General features: G+C 51.7%; 1 protein-coding gene across 5 annotated transcripts in view; it reads right to left on the bottom strand.

The window, feature by feature from the left end:
* Positions 1-24,266, bottom strand: part of KIRREL3 (kirre like nephrin family adhesion molecule 3) — a 358,997-nt gene that overhangs the window by 98,920 nt on the left and 235,811 nt on the right. The window lies entirely within an intron of this gene.

The raw sequence follows: 24,266 nt of genomic DNA, 5'->3' as shown, positions 1-24,266 counted from the left end.
GTCTTCTCAGAGCCTTCTTCTGTCCAGTCTGAACCCCCCCAGCTCTCCCAGCCTGTCTCCAGAGCAGAGGGGTTCCAGCCCTTGGAGCATCTCTGTGGCCTCCTCTGGACTTGCTCCAACAGGTCCACATCCTTTTTATGTTCCCAGAGTTGGACACAGCATTTATTTCCCCTGTCACACACACAGACAACCATTTTCAATGTTTTCCCTCCCTTTGTAAAAAACAAATATCACAGCAAAGGGGCACCAGGTATTTCCTCCAGGTACTTCATCCCAGATTGTGGTAGTAGTGTTTTATCCACCAGGATCACAGACAGAGGAGCAGCAGGACGTCCAGAAGCAGCAATATTTTGTATTACACATAATAAAAGAGCATGTTGGTCCTCTGCTTCTGATTTTTGCTCCCCCCTCACGTGCTCTCTGCTAAATCAGGGTGTGCAGTTAACGACCAGCTGTAAAACAACCGAGGGCTGCTGTTCCCTCTCCTCCCACAGTGTGACCTACTGGTACTTACTGGGAGCTTCACACACCTCTGGAGAGGAAAGGAAGGACCAGCTCTGGTTCAGCACAGCCTTTTGCCAAAGCTTCATCCAATTTGCAAACTGTCTGACCCTGACGAGCCAAGCCTGTCACCTCCCACCTCAGTGTTCAAAAAGTGGGGGTTAATCATCCCTCTCCACATCCTCCCCCACCCTAAATGCTGCAACAACAATTCACAGCCCCCAGGTCACCTCCTGCCGTGGTGAGATGTCTCACACCTCAGGTGTGGGATGAAACGTCTCATTTTCCACGGGAAGCACTGGAGTTGGTGTAACCTCTTCCACAGCAGGGCTTGCTCAGCAAAATGTTTTATTTTCACTCTCTTAAACACATCATCATCCCTTGGCTTTGCCATGATTGAAAATCACTCACAGAATCACAGAATCCCAGAATGGTTTGGGTTGGAAAGGACCTTAAAACTCATCTTGTTTCAACCCCCTGCCATGGGCAGGGACACCTTCCACCATCCCAAGTTGCTCCAAGCCCTCTCCATCCTGGCCTTGGACACTTCTAGGGATTCAAAGCATTAAATTCTGCTATTTTTTTTCTTTCCATAATGAGTGCTCTGTTTTTTTCCCTCAGGTAAGGTGGGACTGTGGGATGCCCACACAGGACATCTCTGTGTGGTTCCACAGTGTCAGTTCACTCCCCTCTCTCAGATCTGATCTGAGCTTGTAAAGAAAACAGAGAAAGCAAGAAAGACCACTGACAAAACAGCCCTGTCCCAAATACCCATCAGGGGTATCTTAGATGATTCCTTTTGCTGCAAGCCAGCACATGGAAAACAAAGATCATTAAGAATGGAAAAGACCTCCAAGATTATCAAGTCCAACCTTCAACTGTATCCCATGTGGAATCAAAGAATCTCCTGAGTTGGAAGGGACACACAAAGGTCATCAAGTCCAACTCCTGGCCCTGCACAGGACAACCCCAAAACCCCCCACTGTCCACAGTGTCACTGTGAAATGCTGGAAGGTCCTCAATGTGAAGCCATTTCAGGCAGACCTGCTGATCTCTGGGCTCCCTGTGAGCACAGTTCTGGGTCTGAGCTGTTTGCAGAGCACCTCAATTGCTTTGCCACCACTTAAAGTGTTGCTCTGACTCTGGGTACAGGAGAGACCTGAGAAAGAGAGGAGCTGGGGGAAAGGCAGGATGACTGGATTGCTCCTTGCCGTGTTACCTGTGGGATTTTAATGACCAGGAGCCTCTCTGGGTGGGAATTATCCCCCACACCAGGCAGGAATTCAGAGCCCTCACCCCTGTGCTGTCAGTTCAACACACACAACTGCACAGGGCTGAAGGAAAAGTTCTTCTTTAAAACCAATTTGTTAAAGCAGGACAGTCTCCATGTGATCCACCCCAAATCAATTCAACCCTAATTTCCATTGACTCCGTTTAATCACCGCCTGATGATTAATCTGAAACCAAGGGCAAGTGTGACACAAGTTCTCGCAACTCAACTCGTTTCCAGATGAGCTGCTGGGCCTTTCCTGCAGGGCAGAGCTCCAAAGCTCCATCATTTTCCTCCTCGTGCTGCTGAACCAACGTGTGAACGCTCATATTTCAGTTTAATTTATCGCAGCTTCAGCTCCCTCCCGGCCAGCCCGAGGTGTGCGGGGAAGAGCAGAGCTGTCCTTTCCAAATTCCAGCTGCTTTACAGACACTGAGCTCAAAAAAGCCCGGCTGAAATTTTTATGGGTCTCCAGGTGCACCTTGAGCACCGTATTCCCGGGAATTTCAGAGATCCCAGGTCTCCCAGCACCCATGTGTCTTCGAGGAACTCTGGTTTCCAGCACAGGTGCTCCAAGAGGCCACGGTGGTGCTGCATCCCCAGCAGGGCAGGTTAATTCCAGAGGAGATTCCAGCTCTTCCTGCTGGGAGAGACTGGCTGGAAGTCACGGTGGTCTCTGATGGCAGCACAAACCTTCGTGCTGAATTAAGATTTAAATATTTGATTTCGAAGGGAATGTGAATCAGTTCTGAGTTTTATTCAGACTCATAAAGGACAAGCACTAATAGGATAACAGGGAAAAGTGCAATGAGGGAGAAAACTCGGAAAGGAAGCAGAAAAACGGAGCATTTTGCTCTGTTGCTTTGCTGTTTGTTTTTTTTTCTTTAATATATATTTTCCACCCGCTAAGTGGGTTTTCACAGCTCACTCTGTAATCCTGACAATTCCCAAGGCGAAGCCGGGTGAGCAGGGACAGCTCAGGAATGCAGCAATAACCTAAAAAGATCGTTTTGTCAGCCAGAATTCTCCGTCTGGGAGCTGGGAGCTGCACGAGCCCTGATGAGAAACCAGAGGCACAAAGTGGTGTCTGTGCCCTCTGCAAATGCCCATTAAGCAGAGGCTTTATTTGCTAATTGCTGTTGGAAATGAAGCCCTTTTTAGTTTTTTTTTTTCCTTTCTCTTTTATTTCTCGATTTGTTTCAAAGATGAACCGACGGTCATGGAAAATCAGAGCAGAAACCTGGCATATGTCTCCTGTCCTTTCCTTCCCTCTGTTTGTTCAGTGTGAAAAATTGTCACTTAAGCCCATTTTTTATTCATCCAAGGCTCCCTTTCAGCTACAAACAGCTCAGACTGGGCCACAGCAGAGGAGAGAGAGATGGGTGTAAGGACCTTAAGAGCATTACCTGGCCCAGTCCCTGCTCCACGGCAGGATCATCTCTCCCTAAATCACAGATAAAAAAAGAGAAAAAAGTACTGAAGGCAGAGCTCAACTCGCTTTCAAATCAGCTTAAAGTCTGATTACTGGGTTTAACTGGGTTTGGAAGATCAGAGGCCCGTCCACGTTACAGCTTATGTCTTAATGTCAAAGGAACAAGTAATTTGCAGAAAAGTTTTAAGGGAGATAAGATACTTGACAGAAAATAACTGAAAATGGGGAGACTGGGAGAGGGTGATTTACAAATGCAGGTTGAGTGGTTTCAGCTACAAGAAAATGGGCTGAAAAACGTCAGTTGGGTATTTTTCCTGTGAATGTTTGCAAGGTTATTACAAAATGGTGCTTTGGTTTCAAAGCAGGTGGTTTGACTCCAACCTGTTGGGCAAGCGGGAGTTTCCCCTTCTCTCCCTTTCCAGAAAACAGGGTTTCAACAAAAAAATCCTGTTCTGATTAATCCAAATCCCTGCAGAGACTGGAGTTCATCACAGAATCCCAGAATGGTGTGGATTGGAAAGGAGCTTAAAGCCTATTCAGTTCCACCCCCTGCCATGGACACCTTCCACTAGCCCAGGTTGCTCCAAGCCCTGTCCAACCTGGCCTTGGGCACTTCCAGGGATCCAGGGGCAGCCACAGCTTCTCTGGGCAGCCTGTGCCAGGACCTCCCCACCCTCACAGCCAAGAATTCCTTCCCAATATCCCATCTGTCCCTGCCCTCTGGCAGTGGGAAGCCATTCCCTGTGTCCTGTCCCTCCATCCCTTGTCTCCAGTCCCTCTCCAGCTCTCCTGGAGCCCCTTTAGGCACTGGAAGGGGGTCTAAGGGGTTCTTACAGTGTCTAAGAACCTCTTCTTCTCCAAGTGAACATCCCCAGCTCTCCCAGCCTGGCTCCAGAGCAGGGGGGCTCCAGCCCTTGGAGCATCTCTGTGGCCTCCTCTGGAGTCACTCCAGCAGCTCCAGGTCCTTCCTGTGCTGAGGAGCCCCAACCTGCACACAGCTGACCACATGAGCCCACCCAAGAGTCCAGTCAAAGCCCCTACACCAGCTATCAGCCATCTCCCATCTCCTCCTCACCTCCTGCTGCACTAAGGAACCTTGGATCTGGATCTGGGAAGTGCTCCCCGGGTCTGGATCTGGGAAGTGCTCCCCGGGTCTGGATCTGGGAAGTGCTCCCCCGACCTGCAGCAGCAACCTCAAGCAGTGAGGAGATGCAGCAACATGCACGAGTCCACCCAAATACCCAGTGTGATCCCATTTTACTTCCACTCCCCATTCTTCCTCAAGTGTGAAGACTTGGAATATTTTCAAAGGAATAAGCCAGCCCATGCCAGGCTTCCCAGGAACACGGCTGGGAGTCGCTGGGCACCAGCTCTGCCCCTGGAGCCTCTGTGTGAGCCCCTCCTGCTCACCCAGCACTGAGACCAGAAGCAATATTAGGGCAGAAGGAAATATTAGGGCCCTGAACTCATTGTCGATTTTTTTTTGTTTTGTTTTAAAAGCAAATGGATATGTAAATGAGATGCTAACCAGGCCTCCTGGCCGCGTTCCAGCGTGACACCAGAGTCCTGTGTGCACTCTGGAGCTGCCCTGCTGCTGAAAGCAGGTTGTCACCACAGGTCACCTGCTATTGTAGATGAGGGTTTGGTGTCAGAGGAGGCACGAGAGGCTCTTGATCTCTGAGCCTCCTCATCTTCTCCTGGTTACTGGCTTTGCTTTGCCCCCCCGAGGATCTATTTACGCTGCCAGGTGCCAGGGTGACCCCCTTGCTGGCCCTGTGAGCTTCTGCCTTCCTGCAGGGAGCCTCTAAAACAAAAGCCAGGGGGCACTTCTGGCCATTGAAACCTTAAACAGCAGGAACAAAATGCGAGAATAAAGGCTCCACAGTGAACAGTGAGCAGGCAAGAACACTAACCCCGTGTTCAAAAATCCCAGGCAGGATCCTTGTGAAGTCACAAGCATTTCATAAGAGCTAAAGGGAAAAAAAAAAAAAAGAGGAAAAAAGACAGAACTAGTTTAGAACTCTTTATATTTCCTTAATGGGTTTTGCACCTGTGGTTCCTGTTTTTCAGCCTTTCTCTCTAATGTTGCCTTGTTCTTTCAAACAAAGGCTGAGGCTCTGCTATGTGTGTGCCTTCCAAGGGAAATAACGTGGCCAGTGCCATGACATTCCTTTTCAGAGAAGTCCCCACACCCAAGGATTGTGAGAAGGTCCTAAAATGCCATTTTACACCCCAGGAAATGGAGGGAGGCCCCTACATGGTGGTGCTGCCAAGGTCTGAGCTGCAGCAGGACCTTGAAGCTCCTTCCATTGCTGAAGCCCAAGCTGCTGACCGGCTTTTCAAGCTCTCTGAAGACTGAAATCTGTTTGCACGAGTTCCTGCCTGAATTATTTCAGCTGCATCCTCTGTGCCCAAACCAGCCTGAGTGCAGACAACTCGCTGCAAGAAGAGAAGAGGCAACCGGGAGCAGCAGAGAGTTAAATTTTCATTACCCCAGAGGAGTGAGTGCTGTAGGAAGGAGCCAGGGACTCACCGAGGGAACAATGACTCATTAGAAATGGAGACACTGTGCCTGCTTTTATGTAAGTGGAGCTTTGAATTTCCATTGTGTTCTGAAAAGAATTAGTCCTTTTGTTAAGAGGAGAAGTGGCGAAGGAGGACTATGAAACTCCTTGTCAAAATATTGCTGTTCAGAGATGAAAGGCCTGGTGATTAAGAGTGGTGGGACATTCTCCTTGTGCCTCCATGGGAAGAGCTCATCCTTCCCTTGACTTGGAACACGTGGTAGGAGGATCATTGAGAGGCTGCTGTGTGATACCCTAATCCTACACAGCACCACAGGGGGGTCCCTCTTCAGACCAAGCAGATCCCACCATCCAGCACCCCGTCATGTCAATTGTGCTCCAGCCCCTTCCCCAGCTCTGTCACCCTTCTTCTCATTGCTTTTCCTGGGGTGATCCCTGTCCCCAGGATCACTTTGGTTCCGGTTTCACCTCAGTGCAGCCCATGTTTTCCCCTCCCAGCTGTGAGGGGGGTTGGAGTTGGTGAGCACTGCCCAGCTGTGTGTGGTGGGTGCTCCCAGGGGAACAGCATTTCAGCCATGGTTCCTCATAGCAGGATGCCTGGAGATGGAGCCACCTCTTGACCGTGGAGAGCAGTGGGAAGGGGTGGCTCCATGCCCATCCCTTCCCAGCAGACAAGGGCTTGGCTCTGCACCACCTCCTGCAGCTCCTGCTGTCAGCCCCGTGACAGAGGGGCTGGTTCTCAGCCTCCTTTGGGGCCTCTCCTCGGAGCCAAGGACACCGAGCCCCTCGTGCCGGGGAACACGCGCCCACATTGATTTTTAGGCGGCTGGGAAAAGCAAGCAGACAAAAGCATTACATTATTTACAAAGCTCTCTGGAATTGTCAGTCGTGGGGAAGCACAGGGAAGAGCCGGGCGGGCGCCAGAGCTGCTCAGCACCTGCCCCCCTGCTCCCCAGTGACCTCCCCGGGGGGACAGGATGGCCAGACCCGTGCTGAGGGTGTGCCCAGGGACTGGCCGAGCACAGAGACCCTGGAGCAGGAAGGAAAGGGACAGCCATGTGTCCCCAGGGGCAAGGATTTCCCCAGACAAGCTTTTCTTGCATCATCAGAGAAGCGAAAGACCCGTGGCTGCCCAGGCAGGAGCAGATGAATCCCAGCAGGGAGACGTGGAGCAGCATCCCCATGGGAGAGTCCCTCGTAGGTGATGGCCAGAGCCATGTCATGTACTTCCTTTTATCTTCATGGCAGAAATAAGAAAGGCAGCTTGAGTTCAGCCCTTGCATAAGCCTTCCATTATTTTATTTTGTGTCCTTGGGGAGGGGGAAAAAAAAATAATAAAAAAAAAAATCTGTTTGAACCAAAATGTCAGTTTGGCCTTTTTTAGTGTGACGACGTAAGTCCGGCTCACGTGGCTCTGGTGCACTGGATGCTGCTGAATTATTCAGCTTGAAAAGAAACAAAAGCACAGCCCCTTCAGTCAAGGGATGACTCAGGTGTATGGAACAGCGAGCACAAGCCTCCCACTGCCCAGCAGTGGATGTGTCCCTGCTCCCAGGGCAAGGCAGGGAGCTGAGCTCAGGCCTTGCTCACCCACAAACATCGAGGGAGACGGGATGTTCCCCTGGGAACACCCACCACACACAGCTGGGCAGTGCTCACCAACTCCAGCCCCCCTCCAGCACAGCTTGGAGGGGAAAACATGGGCTGCACTGAGGTGAAACCAGAGGCAAAGTGATCCTGGGGACAGGGATCACCCCAGGAAAAGCAATGAGAAGAAGGGTGACAGAGCTGGGGAAGGGGCTGGAGCACAAGTCTGATGAGGAGCAGCTGAGGGAGCTGGGGGGGCTCAGCCTGGAGAAAAGGAGGCTTGGGGAGACCACCTAATTCTCTACAACTCCCTGACAGGAGGGTGGAACCGAGGGAGGAGTGTCGGCCTCTGTTCCTGGGGAACAAGGAATGAGAGGAAATGGCCTCCAGTTGTGCCAGGAGAGGTTTAGGTTGGATATTAGGGAAAATTTCTTCACAGAAAGGGTGGTCAAGCACAATAGCAGAGCCACCATCCCTGGAAGTGTTCCGAAAGCACATGGATGTGGCACTGGAGGACCTGGTTTAGGGGTGACCACGGTGGTGGGGCTGGGTTAACGCTGGGACTCGATGATCTCAAAGGTGACTCTGTGTCCAGCCAGAGGTGGAGTTTAAGGTGCAAAGACAGTGCTCTGCTCCCCAGCTTGGCCTCTGGGTGACCTGTTCCCTCCCAGCCACGACCAGCCTCGAGCCAGCTCTGTGTGCCCCTGAGCTCATCCCTTGACTGCAGAGATTTTACAGCGCTGCTTTGAGAGGAACCATCAGCATCCCATTGTGTCCACTGAGCAGCTTCAAAAAGGAAACAGGGAAATTTTGAATAAGATATTAAACCTTTCAGGGGTCTTTTTGTCTATTAGTCACACAGGCAAGAGATCTGAACTATCAAGGGTTCTGCTGGCTTTGATACCCACACGAAATCCCAGCACTGCTTTCAAAGTCGCTGTGAGGAGTTTGATCAGCCATGCAGAAAGGGCTTAAATGTCATCTGCTGCTCTGGTATTAGCTGCCAGTTGGGAAAGGTGTAAGAGTATCCTTACCGTGGGATATTTATTAGCAACCTCTTCCCGGCACCAGCTTGGAAAATTGCCTCTTGGGAGATTAAATGCCTGTTCCTGGGAGCTGCACTGATGGGAACAAAACCAATGTACTGCATCCAGGCACTAAGGATAGGCTGTCCCCAAAAAGCAGCGTTCAAGTGACCTTATGGGCTGGATCATGCTGAATATTCGGGCTCAGTGGATAGCTCCAGGCTCCATGGATGGCTCCATGGATGGCTCCAGGCTCCATGGATGGCTCTGGGCTCCATGGATGGCTCCATGGATGGCTCCAGGTTCCATGGATGGCTCCATGGATGGCTCTGGGCTCCATGGATGGCTCCATGGATGGCTCCAGGCTGCTCTGCTTTCCCAGCTCATGGGTACCTGCTGCCCAGATAATGCTGAGCTCTGGGTGAGCAGCACTGCCTCCTATCAGACAAGCTGACGAAGCTGGAACACGTGCTTTGGGGCACACAGGGCTTTTGCAGGGTTGGAGATGGAGGCAGCAAGGTGGATCAGGCAGTGTTTTACCCCTGGAGAGCAGCACAGGGGGTTGGAGGAGCAGGTGAGGCATCACAGAGGGGTGGCAGCGGAACAGAACATCAGCAAGAGGCAGAGCTGGTTGTGTGCTTTTGGCAGAGAGGAGAAGTGTGGGCAGAGGGGAGAGGGGTGAGCACTTCCCTGCACCCTGGGTAGGGGCCACAGCCTCGTCCCAAAACCTGGGCTGCCCTGGTTCCCTCCCCAAGGTGAGCTGTGAGCTCTGAGCCTCCTGCCAGGGCTGCCCAGGGCACAGGGGCGATGCCTGCTCTTGCTGCACAGCACCACAGGCCGTTCCCAAGGACTGGAAACCCTGGCATGGCACTAACCAGTCGTGGAGATGGGAGATGCTTTGCTCTCTGAGCAGAGGGGAATAGATTTCCTCCTGTTGATCCACCTGGGGGCCTGGCTCCCACTGGAAATAGCCAATGACTCCAAGAAATATTTTGTTATTGGTGCTCCAGAGGAACCCGGCGCAGAATAATAAATTCCCATTGCTCTCCTGTCAAAGTGTAGTGTCCTGGCACAGCTTCACCATGGCCAGGCCCACGGGGCCAGGGAGGAAGAGCAGACAAGGGGACACTCCAGTAATTCCAGCCAAGCCAGCTCTCTCCATGGCAACTCCAGCTGCTTTTCGGATGAGAACCATTTGTAGCTGCCAAACGGCACTGGGAAAGGGGTCAGCGGGTCCTCAGCTGCAGGAGCCTTGCACAGACACTCCTGGGACATAAAACCTCCCACTCGAATCCACAGAGAAGAAAAAGGAACTTTTCCTTCTAAAAATAACAGCTGATGTTCAAACCAGTGGGCAGCAGCCTGCCCACACGGAGTCTCCAGGTAAAATCCTCAAGGACTGTGACCTTCTGAAATCTCTCAGGTGATCCCCCCACCCTGGATTACATTCAATCCGAGTGCACCCCCTTAGCCCACCCTTTGTTCCCAGCTCAGGGCTGCTCCTTTGAAATAGTGTCCTTTAAATCTCAGCTCATCTTTGAATTAGAGGGCACAGAGGACACTCGTCCGTAGGAAAACGAGAAGGATGAATAATCCATTTCACAAATGATTTGGAGATTTCAAAGTCTGGCTCTGCTCCCGGGAAGAGAGGCAACTGGAAGTTGTGCAGTCCACGGGGTGGAAAATTAGAGCAAAGATCTCGCCTTGGGTCACACCATGTTTCACTTCCATCCTCGTTTTCCGAAATCTGTTATCGCAGGCGGTGAGGCACGGAGAGAAATCAGAGTGGAGATGCAGTTCAGAGCAGAAAATGCAGATGTTTAATATAACACTCCCTGCCCATGGCAGGGGGTTGGAACAAGCTGAGCTTTAAGGTCCCCTCCGACCCAAACCATTTGGGGATTCTATAATATTAAAGTGACCGGAAGATTCTGCTCGTTCTCAAAGTAATTTTGAGTTTAAGTAGCCTCGTTCAGGTTGATGAGAGATCACACAAATCTGAGAATTCATCCAAGGAGTGGTTAAAGAAATCTCTCTACAGGATGTTTCCAACTCTGCTGGTGTTGGAAGTGCCACCACCCAAGATTCCCCCAACAGAACCTTCCCTGAATGGACACCCTGGTGGCACCAAACCACTTGGATGAGGCAGAAAAAGGCAAGAATAAATCTCACCATTGCCCTGAAAGGCTGAGGAGCCTCTGTTTGCCTGAAACATCAACTGGGTGGCTTCTGGGGGAGCTCCTGCCCAGATCAGCTCCAGGATATGACAGAGGAGGTTGTGGACTCGCTGCTCACCCGAGCGGGGTGAGATGGCTTCGGGTTGTGCTGTGTGAATTATCAGCTCTGAAGATGGAGTGAGAATTAGCAGGTTTCTGCTGTGATTATTGTCTGTTCGGATTTTTACAAGTGGAAATGATCGTAAATATGTGCCTTTTTTTTTTTTCTACACATGCAAGATTCATATTTAGAGTTAAGCCAAATTATTCTGAAAAACAGCCTGAAGTGAAGTATGTGCAATACACACAAACAGTGGCAGGGGAGAGGCAGGAGGAGCTGGAGATGCTGAGATGAAGAGACAGAGAGCAGATCACATCTGAGCAGGGAGCATTTCACACACGTGCCCATCCTTGTTACCCCCAGAAGGTGCTTAAAAACTCGTGTACTTCTCTATCCATACATGGAAGCCTAATAAAAGCTGCCCTCTCTTCAAGCCTTGGCTGCTCCAGTATCCACAGAACCAGGGAAATGCCTGGGAAGTGCATTTATCCATCGTGGAGGAGGCCACTGACCTGCACCACGGCCTACAACAGCTGGCTCCTGCTTTTTGACTGGGTTTTGCCCCAGAAAGCCAAGAACCATGAAAACCGAGAGAAAACGTGAATTCAGTCAATATTTATTGCCCTAAAACTGCTTTATCAGCCACATGCAGCCCTGGGAGAAGGCCCAGGGAAGGGGCTGTGCCTTGTCACTGCCAACAGACCCCGTGGCTTCTCCCCTTCCCTGCTGGGGGAGAAGGGACTCCGATGTATTTAACTCAGACTTTGCTGCTTGTTCTGTCACCAGCTCCTCCTCAATGGTCCCCACTGCAGAGCCAACGGCTGCCTTGTGCAAAACCCTGGTCCAGGAGAAGATTAGCACACTCCAGCCTGCTGAGTTAATTAGCAGGTAATGAGAGATGCTCGTCAATAAACTCAGCTGTGTCCCACCCCCCTCCTGGGCTGAGCCTGCAGGACGTGGGAACCTTTCCATGCCTGACAAGCTCCACTGGGGTCATTAGGAGATGATGTCTCAGCCCAGAGCAGAGGCAAAGCTTTGTGAGAGTTTACAGAACCAGCACAGCAACAAACCTCCTTTTCATTCAAATTTTTGGGGGAAATGCTTTTTCCTCTGGTTTGCTGGGAGAGGTTTGCTGGTACATGCCCCTTGCCAAGGGTTGAGAACAGGTAAAGCCAGGAGACAAAATGAAAGGAACTTCATTATTATTAATCAGGAGTTGGCCTTGATGATCCCTGTAAGTCCCTTCTAACTCAGGATATTCTGCTATTCTATGATTCTATAACTACTGTATTACACCCCCTTGCAGTGGAAATCTCTCCCCATGGATTCCCCCTCTCCTGAAAACTTATCCACAGTGGGGATAGAAACCCCCAGGAAAAACTCAATAAACAAACAAATAAATAAAGCTCTTTTGCAGCTTACAGCAGAGCACACCTCAAAGCAGGTCCCTTCTCAGGCTGAGAAATCCTGAGGAATAGGGGTAGGAAAGTCCCCAAACTAGTAACAGCCACACATTGAGCCTGTGCCACCTCCATTTCTGACTTGAGGAAAAGCTCCCTGCCTTCAAGGAGGCAGGAACATAACCTGTTTAAGGGCTTAGAGAGAGACACATAACCATCACCATAATTTTTAAGCAGCAATGTGCAACACAGAGCCTTACAGACTCCTATAAATTACCCAGCACCCGCCTGCCAGCTCAGCCTAAGCTCAATATTGCCTGCAGTAATTATTTGGATCAAATGCAGTTTATCTGCTTCATATTTGTGTTTCTGTGCTCTCTGGTAACTTATAAATGTCATTGCAGTGTTTATTTGTTATAATGAAACTTAATGACGTTTGAAACCAATGGCTGTGGTTGCAAGCTGCAGGTTCGAAGTAATCTCTTCATCTCAGGAGCAGGAGGCCCAAAGATAACATTAAATTATCCTACAGCAAAGGAAGATGTATGCAGGCAGATATTCAGGCCTGTGTATTATTCATTGGAGAGATGACTAGCAATGAGCCGCAGTGCCTGAGGCGATGGGCTCAAAGCATTGTCACCCAGAGAAGGCAAATGTTCCTGTCCAAGGGGAACCAGTTGTCAAGCCACAAGCCCAAGTGCATCTCAATCTGTTTTATTAAACCTTCCAAGGCATGCCGGGGCCGCCGGGTGCCAGACGCCCGTGTGGAACGGCTGCCAGGGAAGAAAGGAGGCTGCTGGGAAACACAGCAGGGCTGGCATGGGAGGGAGGGAACCAGCTCTGAGAGGCCTCAGTGGGATGGCAGCAGGGGGGGAGCAGCGTGGCTGGCAGTGGTGGTACCCCGTCCCACTCAGGTGCTGTTCTCCTTCCGTGCAAGACCCAGAATAAACTTTCCCAGCTTTGCTTCAGGCACTGCTCCTCGTCCTCCCTCCTCCTGAATAATTTCCTCCCTTGGTTTCTATTGCTGTGTGTATTTATAGACTCCGGTCGTGTCTCCCCTTGAGCCTCCTCCAGACTATATAAATTCACCTCCTCCACTCTCTTACAACCTGCTCTCTAATCCCTGGGCCATTCCTGCCTCCACAGGCAGTATTCTCCATGGCTTTGCTCCGTGCTCCCCAGGCTCCAGTGCCACTCACATCCCAGTGCCACTCACATCCCAGCCCGGTGGAGCTGCACAATTCTTGCTGCCTTATTACCTCGGGACCTGCTGAAGCAAAATGCCCGTGGCAACAGCCAGGAACATCTTTCCCTCAGCTCCCTCCCTGCTGTCAGGAGTGTGGAAGTACCCAGCACCAAAAGAGCTTTAACCCCCGTGGCACAATCCAGCTCTGGCACCTCTGGTGTTTGGGCTGCTTCCCTTCCTGTGGGCACTGTTGGTTGGGCTGATGTTCCCACAGCTCCTGCTCAAGCTGCTGCATCTCCTGGGAGGACAGAAACAGCACCACTGGACCCTTCCCCACAAGGACAGTGGGACTTTAAGGTCTGCAGGTAATTGGACCCCAAAGAAGTCTGGCTTTTTGTTGTCCCCTGCTTTTCCCATGCAGGGTCAGACAGGTCTGGACAGGCCCCTGTGACAGTGTCTGTCCTCAGCAGCACAGCCCCTCCCTAGACCTGAGCCTGAGCAATGGGAGAGTGTGGCCAGCAGGGAGACAGAGGGGATTCTGCCCCTCTGCTCTGCTCTGGTGAGATCCCACCTCAGTGCTGCCTCCAGCTCTGGGGTTCTCATCACTGAAAGGATGTGGAGCTGCTGGAGTGACTCCAGATGAGGCCATGGAGATGCTCCAAAGGCTGGAGCCCCTCTGCTCTGGAGCCAGGCTGGGAGAGCTGGGGGGGTTCACCTGGAGAAGAGAAGGCTCCAGAGAGACCTGAGAGCCCCTTCCAGGGCCTAAAGGGGCTCCAGGAGAGCTGGAGAGGGACTGGGGACAAGGGATGGAGGGACAGCACAAGGGGAATGGCTTCCCACTGCCAGGGGGCAGGGATAGATGGGATATTGCAGAGAAATTCTTTCCTGTGAGGGTGGTGAGGCCCTGGCACAGGTTACCCAGAGAAGCTGTGGCTGCCCCATCCCTGGAAGTGTCCAAGGGCAGGTTGGATGTTGGAGCAACCTGGGATAGTGGAAGATGTCCCTGTCCACGGCAAGGGGTTGGAATATAATGAGCTTTAAGGTCCCTTCCAAACCAAACCATTCTATCATTTTTTGCTTCTCTGATCCTCCTGCATTGCCAGGAACAAGGAACACATCTGCTTCCCAAGACTGTTGTGTGAACCCTTTCCAAATCCCTGAACAACCCCAAGAACCATAATGTCTAGGGTTTCAGTAACTCCATGTAATTGTAGGGAAAGATTGTTTCCCCCAAAATACTCAGAGGAGCAGCAGGTGGAGCCTGGGCTGTGGCTGTGCCCTGCCACCAGCCGAGGTCCAGCCCTGGGGATGGGTGGCACAGGGAGGTGATTCCTGGAGAGGTCAAACACTCCAAGCAAACCCCTGTCAGTGCATTATTCACCAAACACCAGAAATGCAAGAAAGCCTGGGAAACTTATCCAGTTAACTTCCTCTGACCAGCTGGACTAGAACCAGGAGCCATCAGTGGCAGATGTGTTACCTGATGACAACTGACAAGAGAAATTCTTCTTCATTACTCACAATCCCAGAGAACCTGCAGGGATCTCACTATGAGATCTCATCCAAGACCTCATCTCCAAGCTCCTTGTGAGCAGACAGGACCTCTGTGCCTTTCCATCTGGGAGCCCCAGGGATTAACTCCCACCCCTGCCCCCAGCCTCTCGCAGCACCCGGAGCCTGGGCAGGTCTCCCACCCCTGCACTGAGGGATCCAACCCCCTTAAAACCTCGGTGACATCGATTAATGAGGAGGAGAGAGCTGTGCAGGGCCACCTGCAATGACCTTGCTGGCAACCCTTGAGCAGGGAGTTAATTCTGGAATGCTGCTGTGGCTCGGAGGGGGCGAGGGCCCGTGTCTCCCAAGCACCAAGGAACAAACAAGTTGACAAATGAGGTGGCTCTTAATGAAGCTGCAGCCAAAGTCAATACCGGGCCCTTCTATCAGGGCACAGATCAGAGATGGTCTCAAGGGCAAAGGACCCCGGCAGGGGTGGGACAGCTGTCACTTGGAGGAGGGAAGGGATGGCTGGGAAATGAAAAGGAGCAGCCTCCGAAGCGGAGGGAGACAAGGACAACTTGCAGAAGGAGAAAGGAAAAGATTTAGAAGAGGACACACACACAGGAGGTGGAGCAAGCCTTTCTTCCAGGCCTGGTGTGCTCTTTCTGCTGTTAAATCTGGTTATTAAGATCCTGATATTCTCTCCATCCTCCACTCTCACTGCTGCACATCCAGAGCCACGTCCTGACACAAACACACTTCAGGTGTTTTCTCTGCAGAGCCTTTCCTTCTCCTCCCACCCAGCTAACAAAAGAATGAAATGGAGAAGGATCAAGGTTCACCCATCTATTTGAAAGTATTTGGAGGTGTTTAAAATTTCACCTTCAATTTAGGCACCGCTGGGGTGATTTTCTGGGGGCAGGGAGGGAAAGAGAGGCAGGATGGGAGAGAAAGAAGGAAAACAGGTGGGAACAGCACAGTAAATAGACAGATACCTCCCACAACAGCAAATCAGCTCCCTCACTATCCACAGATGTTCGTAGCTGGAGGAAGGGAGGTTCTCACCAGGCACCCTTACATCCATCAGTGCCCACTGTGCCCTCCAAGCTGCCACCTGGGGCCATTTCCTTCCCAAACAGACCAGCTTTGCTGCAGGGAATGGTCAGGACAGGAGCTCTTTGGAGGATGGTATGACCTAGAACTCCCATGGGACAGCCCATGTGTGATCCCAGCCTGGCTGCTCCTTGGCTGTGGACAACCCCCCTCTCTGAGATTCCACAGCCCCGCTCCGGCTGCCTCAGGGTGCAGGTTCTGGGGCAGGGATTGCTTCCCTCCCCCATTTTTGCAGCAGCAAGCCCAGCATGACCCTCAGCTGAAGGCTTCTGCTGCCATGTGAGCCCACCCCAGCCCTTCCCTGCAGTGCCATCTCCAGAAAAATCCATCGGCCCCTCCCGCTTTGAAAGCTCCAGGATTGAACACTGGTCTAAGCTGATGGCAACAAGACCCAGCATACTTATCTCCGGGTCAACCTAAATATTTCATTTAGCTTTCTAAAGCAGTCAATGCCTTTCTCTCTTTCTTCCTTTATTTTAAATCTCGGAATGCATACCGACTCTCATGAATATTGATGAGGATCATTAGTCACTGAACATTTCACTTCCCTTCTCTTTTCCCTCGTCTATATAAAAGCTTCATCTCTGTTAAAGGGAAAAAAAAAATCCATCTCAAGTTGTATCTCTGGATGTGCTTTAAGATTAGCTCTGTTAATACATTTAGAGGGGAGTAAACACCCATGGGAGCAAATACTGGGTGTAAAAGGACAGGGAGATACCGGCCCAAGGTTGGTGCTGCACTGGAGGGAACTGATAAGGTTTGTGGCTGAAGTTCTTTGCTTTCTGAAGGTTTGTGGTAACAGCCTCGGGTGCTAAATAATCATTACACTGTCTGCCTGGGCCAGGGAATTCACCTCACACTCCCCCTCACACATGATTCCTACCTAATCCTGCGGGTTTTTGACCGTGCCTGTTCCTTCCATCTTCATCAGCCTCCACCTGAAGGCTGCTGATGGCCTTCAATCACCCTGAGTGAACACAGATGGCAGGTTTGGCCAGATGCAGCAAATAACTCGGGCAGAAAAAAAAGAAAACCAGGACCTGCAGCATTCAGATAGATATTTCCCAACAATAGTTCCCTATTTCCTTACGATAAGGAAGGGTTTTTAGAAAGGTTTAAAAACAAGTCAGCTCAAACACAGTTTCTGGGTGTTTTGCAGTGTCAAATCCCGCTTCATTGAGGAATGGGAACAGGATCATTTTGCTGGCCTGAAACACACAATTTCATCCCATTTTGTCATCACAGCAGTGAACTGGAGCTGCCTTGCCCTGCTCCCATCAGAGAGGAGCTTCATCTCACGGGCTGGGGCTGCAGAGAGGGTGTTATGTGACACACAGGGAAATCCAGGGGGGGTGTGGACCTTCAAAATGAGTTATTTAAGCCTCTTCCCAGCACACCAAAGGCACAGACTCCCCAGAGCCTGTGACACCAGAGGGTTTCATCCTCACACCAGTCTCAGCTCCCACCCCACAGCCTGGACTGGGCTGGAAGAGCTCCAGCCACAGCAGCTTTCTGCTCACAGCTGCACAGCACTTTTACTCCTGCTGGCTGGAGAGCCATTCCATGGCCAGCCCAGCTGTTTGTCCATCCCCAGCACGTGTCTCAGGGTGGCACTGACAAGGCTGCAGAGGTTTTAATTGATATTCTAAGTGACAGGAACTCGGTACTGCTTCATTGCTCCGGGCTGGGAAGCTCCAAACCATCTCTGCCTGCAGGAAGCTTGTGTCTGCCTCCAGGAGAGGGAGGCTGGAGATCCAGACCAGGCAGGAACAGACCCGGTGTCCCCTTGCACCCTGGGTAGGAAGCAGCACTGCAGGGCAGTGCCTGTGCCCCAGGGCTGCCCCCAAAAACGGCACAGGAGATGATCTTCTTTACTCCAGCCTTGGGTAGGGATGTGCTGTCACGCTCCTACCCCTTTCCTCATCAAAGTCTGGGCTGTTTTCTTGGAAGCAGTGGTTTCCAGACACTTTGAGAGCTGGAGGCTTCCACACAGCCACGTTATCATGTCTGTGCCAGGGGGATTTACAGCATCAGCAGCACCTGACTCGGTGGCAGTGCCAGATCTGCACGTCCAGGCTCTGGTCTGGTGGACACCACGTCCTTTAGTGGTGGTCTGGCAGTCTGGGTTAATGGTTGGGCTCAATGATCTTTGAGGTCTTTTCCAACCCAAACAATTCCATGATTCTCTGTCAGCAGTGTGATTGGTATCACTAATCAAACACTGCTTCCAGCAGCTTCTCTGGCAGAGTCCTCAAGGACATGGTGGGAGGAAAACTAAATAACAGACCCCCGGGCTGCAGCAGCTCTGCAGAGGGGGAAAACTATCAACAGATACACACACTCCCAGGGAAACTCAGCCTGGAGCAGCGTGGAGATGAGAAACCAGAGCTGCCATCCCCAGGGAGAAGCCTTGCACCTCCTGTCATTCCTGTCCCTCCACCTCCTGATTAAAAATAAACCAGGCCAAACCCCACAGAGGCAGGAGCACCAAAAGATGGCCAGGCAGCTGTGGCAAGGTGAAGTACAAAACTTCATCTCTGCCTCTTTCCAGGTGCCTTTTACAGGACAAGTTTTCCCCAACAGCTTTGCCATGTTCCTTAGGTGCACATCCCATTCCAGTGCCAGTGAGGAACCTAAAGGGGAATGGCAAAGGCAGTGGAATTCAAGTAGCTGAGATAATCTGCATCCCACCCTAGATATTGATCCATGCATATAAGTCATAGAATCCCAGAATGGTTTGGGTTGGAAGGGATCCTAAAAGTCATCATTTTCCAGATCCCCTGCCCTGGGCAGGGACACCTCCCACTAGCCCAGGTTGCTCCAACATCCAACCTGGCCTTGGACACTTCCAGGGATCCAGGGGCAGCCACAGCTTCTCTGGGCAACCTGTGCCAGGGCCTCCCCACCCTCACAGCCAGCCAAGAATTCCTTCCCAATATCCCATCGAACCCTGCCCTCCTTAGGCCATTCCCCCTTGTCCTACCACTTGCACACCCCTGTGAAGAGTCTCTCTACAGCCTAAGACTCCTGAAGTGTCTTCAGTGGGTCCCCCATTCCCTGCAAAAGGACAGAGCAGGGATTCCACACGCTCCCAGGTTCTCCCACACAGCCCTGCAGGCTGCACAGCCAGAGAAGCAGCTCCTGGAGTGCCTGGTGCCAGTACTCTGAGAGTGAGGAAGGATTGAATTCATTTATTTAAGACCTCGCAGCAGTAGCTTTGCACAGGGGACTGCTACTCAAATCAATAGATAAAATTATACCCTTAGACCATTAACTGCTACAACAACACCGTTACCGTAAAACTCCCCAGCTTTGGATCAGATTTATGGCCAGAGAGTTGTTCAGCTGCACTACAGCTGCTGCAGACAACTGGAGCATCACAGGTAAACTCTGCTCCTCCCCTCCAAAGGGGCAGAGGGCAGCAGTAGGTTGGGCAGAACGAAGGGCAGAGCACTCAGGATCCTTCCCTTGGCAGCATCCTCAGGAATGTGCGTGATGCACCAGCCAGGACCCGGCTCTCACCAGTGAGGTCCTACCTCTTACCCAACTTTCCAGCTGACCCAACCCAGGCAAAGCCTCCCCTTGGCACCAGACAAAGAGGCAGCTTGGAGGGTGGTTCTTCCTCAGGTTTCACTTCCATCCCTGCCCCGTTCAGCTCAGACACACAAAACATCAGGGAAATATCAACGAGACCTCTGAGATAACAAGGCAGCCCTAACAAGTCCATCCACTGCTGCTCCTTCCCAATGCCTTTGACAGGTAAAGAACAAAGGGTTCGATGCAGCTTTCACAGAGATGCTGCCCCTGATCAGTGGTGATGGTGTGCCCCTGATCAATGGTGATGGTGTGCCCCTGATTAATTGATGGTGTGCCCCTGACCAATTGATGGTGTGCCCCTGATCAGTGGTGATGGTGTGCCCCTGATCAATTGATGGTGTGTTCCTGATGGTGTCTGCAGGAAGACACGAGTGACAATGCTGGGGGTGAGCAGAGCTTCCCCAGCCCAGAGCCCCTGTGGGGATGGCCCATTTCCTGGGGTGACAGCAGATTAGCAATGCAAAGCTCCCACCATCAGCTAAGCACAGACCCACCCCCACTGCGGGTCACAGGAGAGTTGGTGCCAGGGATCCTGGGGCTTGGAGCACAGCTCAGCACAAATCCCACTCCCAGGATGCAGAAATGATGCAAAGCCCCAGAGGGCAAAGCTGTGGGAAGATGTTGGGATGCTGGAGAAGGTGCTGGAGCTGCTTATGGGCTGCTGAGCTCCACTGTGTGCATGAGGAGGCTGCTCAAGCTAAACCAAGTGACACGTCACAGGTCTGGTCCCTAAAAACAGACCCTTTCCACTGTCAGGCCAGAGAACCAAGTGAAGTTTGAGCTTCTCCAGCAGCACCAAGGCTGTTGGCATCAATATGAGCAGAAAGGTCGCTTTTCACAGGGATAGGAGGGACTGGCTCCAATTTATCCTTGAGGCTGAGGAAGATTCATGTTCAGCCTGTGTTGCTGCAGATGTAAAAGTCACTTGCAAGATCCAGATTAAGTGTTCCCATAAATCCAAGTAATTCTGAGGCAGTGACTGCCTTGCTGGGCTGCTAATGGGTGGCACAAATACGCCACTGTACCTCAGTGCCACGCTCTAATCACACCTTTCCTGTCAGGAAGGGTTCACTGAACCCAGTCTGAACTATGGTGGGAAGCAGAAGGGGGGGTCAAACAGAGACATTTGGAGCAGAGGCACAGCCAGCTTCTCTGAACAAGCCCTTTGTCTCCAAAACAGCAGGGACTCCATCCCAGAGCCCCAGCTGGTTTCTCTCCAGGCAGTAAGACAGGCCCTGACAGAGAGAGGAGCCAGGAACAGCCTGTTGGAGAAAGGATGCTCAGGCTCTGGGAGGCAAAGGCAGAGAGTCCCTTGTTCTGTGCTGGAGAAGTGGGAGGGCACAGGATGGGTGACACAGAGTGGGACATCAGAAGAATGTGGAGTTGAGGGAGCAAGTCCAGAGGAGGCCACGGAGATGCTCCAAGGCTGGAGCCCCTCTGCTCTGGAGCCAGGCTGGGAGAGCTGGGGGGGTTCACCTGGAGAAGAGAAGGCTCCAGGGAGAGCTGAGAGCCCCTTGCAGGGCCTAAAGGGGCTCCAGGAGAGCTGGAGAGGGACTGGGGACAAGGGATGGAGGGACAGGACACAGGGAATGGCTTCCCACTGCCAGGGGGCAGGGCTAGATGGGATATTGGGAAGGAATTTTTCCCTGTGATGGTTATGAGCTGTGGCACAGGTTGCCCAGAGAAGCTGTGGCTGCCCCTGGATCCCTGGAAGTGTCCAAGGCCAGGCTGGACGGGTCTTGGAGCAACCTGGGCTAGTGGGAGGTGTCCCTGCTCGCGGCAGGAGGTGGAGTGAGATGAGTTTTAAGGTCCCTTCCAACCCATTCTGTCATTCTATGACTGAACTGGACACAGAAGCAGTGCATTCACCCTCTGTGCCTACCAGCAAACCCAGGATTAAATATTGAAGTAAGTATTTTTAGGACACAATTTAAAACTTGAACTCAGCTTGGCATTTCAGTCCATCTCCTTTCCTCTTCTGCTCTCTGCCTTTCTTGGTATTGGATTTCCCCCACCTTGGCACCACTGCCCAGCTCCAACCCCACGACTCCCCCCGCAGCAGAGCTGCTGCAGAAGGACCTTGGCTCCTGCAGGAGCTGCCTATTGCCTGGGAGAAGCTATTAAGAAGCAGTGGAATAGAGCAACCTTTCATTGACAAGCCACTCGGCCCTTTAAACGATCTCCAAATAGTGTTTTCTTTTTATTGCCTTCTGCAGTTTAACAGCCTTGATTTCGAGTTACTTTGGCTTATGATAAACTCCAGATCTATAAGGCTTCTATTCTCTCCCTCTTTGGTCTCTCTCGCCCACTTCTTCTTTATGTTTTTATTAAAAAAAGATCCAGGAAAACAGATAGCAGATTAAAAAGGAAACAAATTGAAATGGGTCAAATGTATCTTGCTTAGATGACAGCCACCCCATTAGATACTTTTAAACAGGACAAATAATCCTTTTGGAAGCACAAGTGGGCTTTTACATTTATTCTAAATTACAAACCAAATGATTGCAGCCTCAAATGGAAGCACTGGCTAATTGCACTAATATCTCACTAATTCCAGCACCAAGGAATGGGGGGAAAACGGACGATTTTCACTGTTTTACCAATTACTCAATTTAGACCAAGGTACATTATACAAACCCTGGGTTGAGCTTCCTCTCCATTTTGTGATCTATGACAAGGACTTGAATTCCAGTTATTAATAATGGAGGAGCTATAATTATTCTAAGGATGGGTAAGAGATAATTATAAGCCATAAACCCAGCTTTCATATGCATACACAATTCCTTGCCTGTGTCTAGCAGAACCCAAACCCCTCTGCAGACTAGAGATAGGCTGAACCTGTTCAGCCTGGAGGAGAGAATGTTGTGTGGAGACCTCACAGCACCTTCCAGGATCTGAAGGGGCTGCAAGGAAACCAGAGAGGGACTGTTCATCAGGAACTGGAGTGACAGGACAAGGGGGAATGGGTACAAAGGGAAACAGGGGAAATTCAGGCTGGATATTAAGAAGGAATTCTTCACTGTGAGGGTAATGAGATACTGGAACTGAGAGGCTGTGGGTGGCCCAACCCTGGCAGTGTTCAAGGTCAGGTTGGATAAAGCTTTGAGAAAGCTGGTAGTGTTCCTGCCCATGGCACGGGGGCTTGGGAATAGGTGATCTTTCAGTCCCTTCCAGCCCTTACTCTTCTATGATTCTCTGAACAAGAGACAGCAGAGCTTTGCATCAGTCCCAGCACCTTTAAATAAGACCCCAAACCTTCAGAACAGATGAGTCAAGGCAAGGTTTGAGCTCAGACTGCAAATCTTTCAAGTCCACTCCCAAAATTGAGGGTTTCCCTCATGGTGCCCAACAGCCCCACGTGGCCTTTAAAGCAAAATGTCCCCCTGGGATCGGGGCAGCCCTTTCCTGAGCAGATTCCTGCAGCCATTTCCCAGCAGATCCCACCTGCCGAGCTCACCCTCTCCCACCGAAGGCAGAGCCCTGGTTGCTGTGTGGAGCTGCAGCTCTGCAGCACTGGCTGCTGGTCCTGCTGTGCTTTGTGCAGTGAGTGGAGACACCTTGACTGCAGATCCAGCCACGGCAGGAACGGGGAGCGGCTGCTGCCAGAGAGAACTGCGGCACCGGCTCTCCGGGCACACCAGGCTGTCCTGGCACACCAGGCTGTCCTGGCACACCAGGCTCTCTGGGTACACCAGGCTCTCTCTCCGGGCACACCAGGCTCTCTGGGCACACCAGGCTCTCTGGGCACACCAGGCTGTCCTGGCACACCAGGCTCTCTCTCCGGGCACACCAGGCTCTCCGGGCACACCAGGCTGTCCTGGCACACCAGCCAGTGTTTGCATCCATCTGAAGAGGGGGACTGTACTTCCCTGAGCACACACCATAACCGTGAGCTGGTCCAGGGGGAAGATGCTGCACCAAGTCCTTCTGTCCCTTTTCCCGGCCACGCCTGCTTTCACCACCCAACTCAGGGCATGAGGAAGGATCCCCCCCTTCCCCTCCACGAGCTGTGTCCATCCCACAGGGGTGTCACCCACCAAGAGCCAGCCAAGTGCCTGGAAAGGGAGGTCAGAGGGAGGAAAGGAGCTGCCCTGAGTGCAGGGAGATGGTTGGAGGCACCTTCCAGCAGCCAGGCTGGCGGGAACAGGTGGGGAAGGTGAGGGCTGACATCTCTCAGTACTTAAATCATTCCCGTTAGTACCTTTATGAATGGCAGCCAAAAAGTGCCATAATTGCTGCAGTGACGCTTGCTAATGACTCGAGTTAGATCTGGCAAGCAGTCAAAGGCAGGAGAGAAGAAGAAAAATCACAGGAGTGAGATCGACGTCTGAATTCCTGCCTGGAACACTGCAGAGGAGAGAGAAGCAACCCAGCCTGGGACCTGCAGCTATGGACAGGCAGGGACCAAGCACGACAGGAGAGCAGAGAGAGATTTTCCAGCACACCCCTCGCCTGCTCTTGGGAAGGGAACTGCATGGGAAGAAGTGGGAACAGAAAGACAAGCCCAAATTTTCCAGGTAGTTCAAGATCCTTGTTCTCGGTGGACTAAGGTGACCCAACTCATACATAACACCTTTCTACTTCAAAATCACCTTGAGTCAGGGCAGCACAAGCCCTGGGGAAAGCAGGATAACTCAGATCACTGCCAGCCCCAGCATCACCTCCACATGGCACATGCCTTGGGACCTCCAGCCCACATCCATGGCTCCACTGATCCACCGGCAGGGCCACGGGAGAGCTGTTCCCAGGGAGGAATGCAGCCCCTCCTGAGCAAACAGCTCCCTGCTCCTGATTATGTATCTGTTTCTGAATGTTAACAAACAGTCGGCAGCAGCTGATTGAGTGGGTTATTAGCA

This window comes from Manacus candei, unplaced genomic scaffold (genome assembly GCF_025592945.1).
Source record: "Manacus candei isolate 608988 ecotype Guabito, Panama unplaced genomic scaffold, ASM2559294v1 h1tg000086l, whole genome shotgun sequence".
Classification (NCBI taxonomy): domain Eukaryota; kingdom Metazoa; phylum Chordata; class Aves; order Passeriformes; family Pipridae; genus Manacus; species Manacus candei.
The sequence above is the reverse complement of the archived record's forward strand: the minus strand, read 5'-3'. Positions and strand labels throughout refer to the sequence as shown.